Source organism: Silene latifolia, unplaced genomic scaffold (genome assembly GCF_048544455.1).
Source record: "Silene latifolia isolate original U9 population unplaced genomic scaffold, ASM4854445v1 chrun_scaffold_16, whole genome shotgun sequence".
In the NCBI taxonomy this organism is placed as follows: domain Eukaryota; kingdom Viridiplantae; phylum Streptophyta; class Magnoliopsida; order Caryophyllales; family Caryophyllaceae; genus Silene; species Silene latifolia.
Window position 1 is genome coordinate 9,819,591 of NW_027413123.1, and position 9,977 is coordinate 9,829,567.

The 9,977-nt window shown below is 39.1% G+C and overlaps 1 non-coding gene across 1 annotated transcript; it reads left to right on the forward strand.

The window, feature by feature from the left end:
• The first annotated feature begins 8,959 nt into the window (after positions 1-8,959).
• On the forward strand, positions 8,960-9,066 carry LOC141637372 (small nucleolar RNA R71). Its single transcript, XR_012541756.1, has one exon. It is a non-coding gene; the product is annotated as a small nucleolar RNA R71 (small nucleolar RNA).
• Positions 9,067-9,977: the final 911 nt, after the last annotated feature.

The window sequence follows — 9,977 nt, forward strand, 5'->3', positions numbered from 1 at the left end:
TGTTTATCATCCTCTTCTTCTTCTTCACTAGCCTCTTCATCAATTCTATCATCAACCGCATCACCGACAACCTCATCGTCACCCGGAATCTCACCCCTAGATGCACTCGGAAAGAAGACTTCCCTATCCGCCCAACTAGGCAAAGGACATGAAGGATCAAGTAGTCCTTGCCTAGCTAAGTGAAGGAGGGGTGGATATTGGGCTAAGTAAGCATCTTCCCGATCCTTAAAAGCTTGCTTGTGCATCTCTTGCATAAGAAGAGTCATATAATCTTTGCTTGCTTCAACACCTTCGGGTTTGAACTCTTGGTACTTGAAAGGATAGGGTGGTGTGACAATGGAAGAGGAGGGCATTTCAATTTCATCCCTTTGTTGTCGGATAATGTATTCGGCCTCTTTTGAGAGGGGAAGGAGGTAGTTGGTCCGATGGACACTTAAACGACAAATCTTTGAAGGCAAAGTAAAAGATCTAGCCTCACTAGTGAGCCATCCATACTTGGTGTCAAAAGGGTTATGAGAGACCCACTTGTATTTGTTTATCATAGCATCAATATCAATGAGATGACCACCCTTTTTCGCCACATACTTGCTATCCTTGTTGAAGTACGGATCAATGTATTTAGCCAAAAGAGTGACTAGACCTCCATTCACAATAACGGTAGTGCCTTGCTTCCCACAATCAACATTTAGCCATCTATCCACCAAAAGCCTTAGAGAGTTGAAAGGCATGGTGAATTCCCTTCCAATGTTTAAGGCCGACTCAAGAAGAACAAAATCGAGCTTGGTAAAGTGGTTGGTGTCTTTTCTTGCAATGATGGTATTCCCTATGACCTTGTGCCACACTCTAATGCCCGGATGGTGGACTAATAGAGCGCGACTAGCATGATAGTTTTCAAATTTCCTTCCGGAAATCGCCTCCCAAAGAGGAGCGGGGTCATACTTGCCAACATTCTTGAAATAACAAGGTGAATCACTAAGACCCAAAGCTTTACTCATTTCCTCAAAGGAGATGCGCCTACTCACATTAGCTAGGCGGAACTCGATGCTTTCCATAGTCTCTACCTTTGTAACTTTCAAAGAACTCAAGAATTCTAAGGTAAGGGAGGGGTATGTTAATTCTTTTGTTGTAAACAATTTGCTCAACCCCATGGCTTCAAAGAAGGCTCTAGTTTGCTCAAGGACACCCAACTTATCTAAGACATCTTCACAAATAAACTTGGTGGATAGAAAGGATTTTCTAGCATATTTGGCAAAAGTTTCCCTATGGGAGTTAGAGATGAAAATTACGTCCAGATAGTTCGAAAGTTGAGAAATTTCCGGAGTAGTAGAAGTTGTTGCTTCCAAGGGAGGTTGTTGTTGTTGCACTTCCAAGTTTGAACTAGCTACCACCATTGTAACACCCCGTAATTTCGGTTTTTTGTGCTTATTATTGTGTTTTTATTGTTTATTTAGGTGAGGATTTGGAGGACGAGTTTGGGGACTCGTATATTGTCGAAGATAGTGGCTAGTTGCATATTAGGGTTTGGTTCAAGGTGCTAATTGCTCATTTTCTAGCTTAAGTTAACATATTTCGAGTTACTCGACGAATAATCGTCACATTCCTTGCTTTTTGTATGTTTTTGTGATTTTTGTTTGAGTAGTTAATTTTCACATGATAAAATGGGTTGCATGCATGTCTTTTGTTAGTTTAAGCTCTCATATTAGTATAGAAATGGAATGGGAACGATTAAGTAATGCTTAAAACGGAGTTAAAATGAACAAAAACGGAAAAATGGAGGAATGAGGGTGGCGGCCAGCAGGCCCGGCAGGCCCACGGCTGGCCCGGGTCAGCCCGTTGCTTGTTTCGCGGTTTTTCATGCAATATTTGTCATTTTGGGTTCATTAATGTTATAGTTAGTATAAGTTACATATGAGTACACTTTTGAATTGAATCATATTAGTAGTAAAAATTATGTTAATGGTAAAAATTATGTTTATATTGGTAGTTGCACATGTTAGGGTAGATTATAAAATGAAATTGTAATGATTAGGCTCAAAATGAATTTTATAGCGATAATTATAATGTTTTGATGATTGTGCCGAAAACTGAGCCTTAGTCCCTTTGACTGATTCGATGTCAGTTAATTGAGTGATTGGTCACCGCAATTTAACCGTGCACATCATGGTGGGGTTGCGGGTAAAATTCGGTTGGATGAAATTTTATATGAATTGGATAATCGGCCTTTTTCTTGTTTTAGGCCATTTATCAAGTTTTTAGTTCACATGTATAGTCGGTTGAATTTAATAGTTTCTTATAATGTAGAAATGGCCCTAGATTCCCTGAAACCTTTAATATTGTTAATATTGCTAGAATTGGTATTGAATACTTCTTGCAGGTTGTTGTGTTTGTCATAGATAGGTCTTTATAGTCTCTGACGAGTATATGTTCACTGCTTAATAGCCTTTGTGTTCCTGACTTGGTGGGTTTATATCCAAGTTGGGGCATGACCTCGTTACTTATTTTGATAGTAAGTGGTCAACTCAAGTACTAGCCAACCCTTTGGTGGACTCCTTAGGGTACTCACTTTGTTTTAGAAAAATTGTGGGTCTTGGGTGCGGTGGTGTGTATTCGCATGTCTAGGTCTGCGCAGATTATAGGCTAGGGTTGTGTTGTGTCTTGGCCATGTTTTGATAGAACCTCTGAGCCAAGATACCGGTTCGATTACCTTCCCTACCTCGTGGTATAGACTCGAGTTACAGAGTGACTATTGACGGTGCTAAGAACTTATGCCTGTCTTTGATATATTGCCCTTTCTTGTATGGTGATTTTATGAATTGTAATAGGTGAGATGTAAGTCGGTTACAATTGATAACGTTTGGATTACTGTTTGTTATATGATTCACATGATAGTTTAGTTTGGTCTGTTTAGTGTCACATGTTAGAATACTCGATAGTTAATTGATTTATCATGTTGTTTACATGTTACATTACATGTTACGTTAAATATGACGTTTCGTGGCTGGGAGGACTCGAAGTTACTCCCCACTGAATTGTGGCTTTCATGTTTGTATAAAATGCGATTGACAGGTTTATGATGCTTAGTTGAAAGGACGAGCTAGTGAGCAAAAGGACCTTGGACCTAGTTTGGCTATTTTTATAGTAAACCTTTAGACTTTTGGTTTTGTATATATTTTGAAGGGACATATGTCTCCCTCTTTTTCTTTGGGTTGTATCACTATAATTCCTTGTCTTTAGCATAGTTATGAAAATTAGTTTATTAGCTTTTGCAGGTTTTTGGCACTCTTAAGTTGGAGATGTTTGTGAATGGTTTAGGAAAATTTTAAAAATTACAGGTTTTGTCTAGTTGAACCAATTACAAACATATCCTGTCAGTTTTTCTGTAGATTTTACGTGTTTAATTAACGTTTTTTTTAAGGGTGTCACAGTTGGTATCAGAGCTTCATTTTCAATGAAACGGTGATACTCTTGTTGATCAGACAAGAACATCCACATTCATATCAAGATATAAAAATATTTCTACACCAATAAATGAGAAAACCCATTATTGGGACGTCTCCAATAACAAGATTTAACATTCACTAATGTTAAAACCATTAAAAAAAACTGTGACACCCTTAAAAAAAAAAGTTAATTAAACACGTAAAATCTACAGAAAAACTGACAGGATATGTTTAATTGGTTCAACTAGACAAAACCTGTAATTCTTAAAATTTTCCTAAACCATTCACAAACATCTCCAACTTAAGAGTGCCAAAAACCTGCAAAAGCTAATAAACTAATTTACATAACTATGCTAAAGACAAGGAATTATAGTGATACAACCCAAAGAAAAAGAGGGAGACATATGTCCCTTCAAAATATATACAAAACCAAAAGTCTAAAGGTTTACTATAAAAATAGCCAAACTAGGTCCAAGGTCCTTTTGCTCACTAGCTCGTCTGTGTACCCCAACTAAGCATCATCAACCTGTCAATCGCATTTTATACAAACACGAAAGCCATAATTCAGTGGGGAGTAACTTCGAGTCCTCCCAGCCACGAAACGTCATATTTAATGTAACATGTAATGTAACATGTAAACAACATGATAAATCAATTAACTATCGAGTATTCTAACAAGTGACACTAAACTGACCAAACTAAACTATCATGTGAATCATATAACAAACAGTAATCCAAACTTTATCAATTGTAACCGGCTTACATCTCACCTATTACAATTCATAAAATCACCATACAAGAAAGGGCAATATATCAAAGACAGGCATAAGTTCTTAGCACCGTCAATAGTCACTCTGTAACTCGAGTCTATACCACGAGGTAGGGAAGGTAATCGAACCGGTATCTTGGCTCAGAGGTTCTATCAAAACATGGCCAAGACACAACACAACCCTAGCCTATAATCTGCGCAGACCTAGACATGCGGATACACACCACCGCACCCAAGACCCACAATTTTTCTAAAACAAAGTGAGTACCCTAAGGAGTCCACCAAAGGGTTGGCTAGTACTTGAGCTGACCACTTACTATCAAAATAAGTAACGAGGTCATGCCCCAACTTGGATATAAACCCACCAAGTCAGGAACACAAAGGCTATTAAGCAGTGAACATATACTCGTCAGAGACTATAAAGACCTATCTATGACAAACACAACAACCTGCAAGAAGTATTCAATACCAATTCTAGCAATATTAACAATATTAAAGGCTTCAGGGAATCTAGGGCCGTTTCTACAATATAAGAAACTATTAAATTCAACCGACTATACATGTGAACTAAAAACTTGATAAATGGCCTAAAACAAGAAAAAGGCCGATTATCCAATTCATATAAAATTTCATCCAATCGAATTTTTACCCGCAACCCCACCCGCGACAGTGCACGGGTTAAATTGCGGCTGACCAATCACTCAATTAACTGACATCGAATCAGTCAAAGGGACTAAGGCTCAGTTTTCGGCACAATCATCAAAACATTACAATTATCGCTATAAAATTCATTTTGAGCCTAATCATTAAAATTTCATTTTATAATCTACCCTAACATGTGCAACTACCAATATAAACATAATTTTTACCATTAACATAATTTTTACTACTAATATGATTCAATTCAAAAGTGTACTCATATGTAACTTATACTAACTATAACATTAATGAACCCAAAATGACAAATATTGCATGAAAAACCGCGAAACAAGCAACGGGCTGACCCGGGCCAGCCGTGGGCCCGCCGTGGCCCGCACGGCCTGCCGGGCTCTTGGGCTCGCTGCCGCCACCCTCATTCCTCCATTTTTCCGTTTTTGTTCATTTTAACTCCGTTTTAAGCATTACTTAATCGTTCCCATTCCATTTCTATACTAATATGAGAGCTTAAACTAACAAAAGACATGCATGCAACCCATTTTATCATGTGAAAATTAACTACTCAAACAAATATCACAAAAACATACAAAAAGCAAGGAATGTGACGATTATTCGTCGAGTAACTCGAAATATGTTACCTTAAGCTAGAAAATGAGCAATTAGCACCTTGAACCAAACCCTAATATGCAACTAGCCACTATCTTCGACAATATACGAGCCCCCAAACTCGTCCTCCAAATCTTCACCTAAATAAACAATAAAAACACAATAATAAGCACAATAAACCGAAATTACGGGGTGTTACAATCACCCCTCCTTTTTAAAAAGTTTCGTCCTCGAAACGTAGCCAATGAGGCTTTCTTTGCTTGAAGGCTCTTTTGCCTTGTTGATAGTGCCTTTGCCTTTGGTGCCTTTGTTGCTCCTTTTGTCCTTGCCATTGATGCTTGAACTAAGAAAAGAGTGAAAATCTTCAATTTCCAAGTGTACCCAAATCGATTTTAAGATGAAAGGCTTTGCCTTTATAAATTCAAAAATCGACTCAAAGGTTGAAGATTTTGGTGCTTGGTTTGATTTTTGTTGAAAGAGGAGTGATTATTTTTTGTTGAAAGGATGTTTTGATTTGATTTTGATGAATGTGGTTGAGGAAATCTTGTTTTGGTGATGGAGAGGATGAGGGTTTTGAGTTTTGGGGTTTATGGGTAGTGTTTTGATTGAAGTAATGAATATGGGAGGGGGTTTATAAATGAACCGAAAAAATTGAAATGCAGGGGGAAGACGGACAGCTTTCCTTTGGGACGCCTGGATTCTGTCTGTTCTTGGCTTCAGAATTCTCACCTAAAGACGGGCGTCATGGAGCAAAGACGCTCGGACTGTTCAGCTGCGGGACGGGCGTCTTTCAGTGAAGACGGGCGGATTCCTTTCCAGTGATTTTTCTTGTTTTTCTCAACCAAAAAGACGGGCGTCTTCTCTTGCAGGACGGGCGTCTTTCTGAGGACAGGAGGATTCTTTTGCAGGACGCCCGGTTTTGCTAACAGTCCCAAAATTTTAAAAATTCAGCTCAGAGGGACGGGTGTTTTGTGACAAATACGCCCAGGTTGCCTAAAGACGGGCGGATTCTCTTGAAAACGCTCGGATTCTTCTCCTTTTACGCGGATTCAGTTCCATCCGTGTACTTGCATATCCCGTGTCATTTTTCATTCTTCAAAATCTCGTGTTCTTCATTGTGGGGGCACTACTAAGGCATGGATAGTCTAGGCAATTGCTATCCCCACACTAAGCTAAAGCACTACACATCAATTGAAATCATTAGTCCCTCCTCACTTCTCTCAAAAATGATAATTATCTTGATCAAGGAATAAAAATCCAAAACTGACAAAAAATGCAATACGAGAATTAAAATGCGAGTTAGGGAGTTAGAAATATTTGCAAATGGTGGTTTAGGGAGGACTCCACCAAACTCTCATCCTTAGTGAGATGTCATGGGGGCATGTCCAAGGTGTTGTTGATGTTGCTCAACACCTTGAAGAAGTAATCAAAAGCTTGTTCATTGTCATGATAAAGATCTTCAATAGATCTTTGCCCTTGTTGTCGGTCTTGATCGATAGCATTACCAATATAGGGATTGAAAATCCTTTCAAACTCATCGTCCCAAAGACCACAAACTTCATCTACTTGATCACTAAAGATCTCTTGAGTTGATAGAGACAACTCTCCCATTTTCTTTTCTTGGCCAATGAGGCCATCTTCTTCATTGCTTGACTTTGGTGAGCTTTTCAAGCTCTCTTTGTTACAATTCACTTGCTCTTTGAATGAAGCATCTTCAATTTTCTTATTCCATTGGAGTTCCGACTTCTTCCTATCATCCTTCCGGCTATAATGATCAATCATAAAACATGGTTCATGCAAACAGGGAGCTCTCATGGTCTTGTCAAGATTGAAAGTTATACTCTCATCTCCCACTTCTAGAGTGAGCTCTCCATGTTTTACATCAATCACCGCACCCGCGGTGTGTAAGAAAGGTCTTCCTAGAATGATTGGAATGTTGAAATCTTCTTCCATTTCAACAATGACAAAGTCCACCGGGATGAAAAATTTCCCAATTCGTACGGGAACATCTTCCCATATCCCTAATGGTGTCTTCGTCGATCTATCGGCCATTTGGAGTGTGATATTGGTGCATTTAAGCTCTCCCATCCCCAACCTTTTACTCACCGAGTACGGCATAACACTCACACTAGCCCCTAAATCACATAAGTCTTTGTTGATCGTGGTGTCGCCAATGGTACACGGTATTGAGAAGCTTCCCGGATCCTTGAGTTTTGGAGGTGAACTCCCTTGAAGTATTTCACTACTCACCTTAGTGAAGGCGATATTTTCAAGCTTCCGGATCGACTTCTTCTTTGTGAGGATGTCTTTCATGTATTTCGCATAGGACGGCACGTGATTGATTAATTCCGTGAAAGGAATTGAGACTTCCAAATTCTTCACAATTTCCATAAATTTTCCAAGTTGGTCATCAAATTTGGGCTTGGCTTGACGACTTGGAAAAGGAAGTCTAATCACAATGGGCTCCTTCTCCTTGACCTTGTCTTCATTTTTCTTTGAAATTTCTTCTTTTGATGGTTCTCCATCCTTGGAGTTTTGCATAATTTCTTCTTTCTCACTAGCTTCCACAACTTCATCCTCAACTTTCTTCTTCGGTGCTTCATCCCTTGTACCACTTCTCAAGTGAATGGCACTAACCGTTTCATGTCTTGGGGGATTACTTTGAGGTGGTAATTGCCCCTTTTGTCTTTGTGAGGTTGAAGATGCTAGTTGAGTCAATTGGGTTTCCAACATTTTGGTGTGAGCTAGGATGTTGTTGATGGTGGTTTCCTTTGCTTGACTATTCTTTTGCATTTGAGTGAAAAACTCTTGTTGATTCTTTTGCATTTGAAGGACCGCTTTTTGAACATCAAAACCTTGGTCATTTTGTTGATTGTATGGAGATTGATTTTGGTAACCTTGGTTTTGGTTGTAAAAGGGTCTTTGATTTTGGTTTCTCATGGGAGGTGGGGTGTATGTTGTTTGAGGGTTTTGAACATTTTGGCTTTTGTATGAGAGATTTGGATGGAATTTGTTGTTTTCATTGTAATAGTTGGAATAAGGGGTACCACTCTTGTATGCTTGGAAAGCATTCACTTGTTCATTTGTTCCCCTACATTCACTTGGGTCATGTCCCAAAGTTCCACAATTCTCACATATCCCACTTGGGATTGATGAAGATGCTGTCATGGCATTAACATGATGCTTTGGTTATTTTGAGGATTCTTCAAGTCTAGCCATAGCCTTTTCAAACTTCAAATTGATGGTATCAATGTGAGCACTAAGTTGAGCAGCCAATTGAGTAACGGAGTCCACTTCATGCTTTCCTCCTCTAGTAGCCTTGCGAGGTCTACTATATTGTGAGTTATGGTCCGCCATTTCCTCAATTTTGTTCCAAGTTTGATTGTCATCAACTTCGATGAACATTCCATTTGATCCCATGTTGAGAATGTTCCTTGAATCTTCATATAGACCGTTCGAAAATTGTTGTACCAAGAACCACTCGCTAAGTCCATGGTGAGGACATGAGCGACAAATTCCTTTGAACCGCTCCCAAGCTTCATACAAAGATTCTTCATCCCTTTGCTTAAAACCCGTAATTTGAGCTCTTAGCATGTTAGTCTTTTCCGGTGGATAGAACTTTTTGTAGAAAGCTAGAGCCAACTTTTTCCAAGAATTAATTCCGAGAGTAGCCTTATCAAGGCCCTTCAACCATTGTTTCGCGGTGCCAATTAGAGAAAAAAGAAATAAGACCCATCGAATTTGGTCTTGAGTTACACCGGTTTGAGAAATCGCATCACAATAGTCACAAAAGGTCTCCATATGAGAGTAAGGGTCTTCACTAGGCATCCCCCCAAATTGGCTTCTTTTGACTAATTGGATAAATGCGGATTTGGCAATAAAATTTCCGGTTAGATGTTGTGGTGTGGGAGTACCATTGGGTAGGTTCTCCTCGGTGGGTACGGAATGTGATGAAAACTTAGGCATTGTGGGTTGATTTTGTGTTGTATTTTGTGTTGGGTTCTCCTCACCTTCTCTTGCAAAAGGGTTGATGAACTCAATAGTTGGTTGAATATCTACAACCTCACCAACACCTCTCAAATTTCTCCTAGCAAGTCTTCTATTGGTTGTCAAAGTTCTTTCAATTTCACGATCAAAAGGTAACAAGTCACCTTGTGACCTTCTAGACATGCAAAATATCAAACAACTCGAAAACAATTAGAACAAACCTTGAGGAGTTTTACTTCCCCAAGGCAAAGAAATACACAACTAATAACAATATAAGAAAAATCTAAATCAAGTTAACACTGTCCCCGGCAACGGCGCCATTTTTGGTCGGACTATATCTTTTCGGTAACTTGTCGTTAGGAGCACCTAGACCAAAACACAATTTATAGCTTCACAAACAACTCTACAATTAGTAAAGAGGCAAGTAAAGGTCGGATCCAAAGGGACGGGAATTGAGATGAGATTTCTATTGCAACAAGTGGTGTCTTAGGGGTGTCACAATTGGGGTTGATGTAGAA